The sequence below is a fragment of the Etheostoma spectabile genome, unplaced genomic scaffold (assembly GCF_008692095.1).
Source record: "Etheostoma spectabile isolate EspeVRDwgs_2016 unplaced genomic scaffold, UIUC_Espe_1.0 scaffold420, whole genome shotgun sequence".
NCBI lineage: Eukaryota > Metazoa > Chordata > Actinopteri > Perciformes > Percidae > Etheostoma > Etheostoma spectabile.
The window spans coordinates 288,780-289,199 of NW_022605606.1; the positions used below are offsets into that span (position 1 = coordinate 288,780).

Below are 420 nucleotides of genomic sequence, written 5' to 3' on the forward strand. Positions count from 1 at the left end.
AACTGTGTCGTAACATCTCAGACCGGGCTGTAGAGGCTCAGAGGAGGATGGACGCGATCGGGGCTCAGTTGGTGGATCTGCTTCGTGCAATCACCGGACTGACAATGAAGATAGAAATCAATGCATGAATTGGATGCACGGATGTCGCTGAGGATGAGAGAGATTGACGGACACTGATTCGGACAATGCCACTGAATCAACCTAAATTGTAATTAAACTGATAGTCTTTTTGCCCCCCGCCCCCCCACCCTTCACCCGAGCGGGAAAACAACCTGCAGCTGGCCTCAATCTCGTCCTGTCTTTATCTCTCCAAGGCCGGACTGAAAAGTTCTTCTGGGACACCATGTTCAGGAATGTATCTTTCACAAAGTAATTGTGCTACTGTACTTGCTTTCTGATCTGACATAGGAAAAGCATTAA

At 48.1% G+C, this 420-nt stretch overlaps 1 long non-coding RNA gene across 1 annotated transcript in view; it reads left to right on the forward strand.

Moving 5' to 3' along the window:
* The window catches only part of LOC116686633 (uncharacterized), a 16,407-nt gene that overhangs the window by 15,543 nt on the left and 444 nt on the right, over positions 1-420 (forward strand). The window lies entirely within an intron of this gene.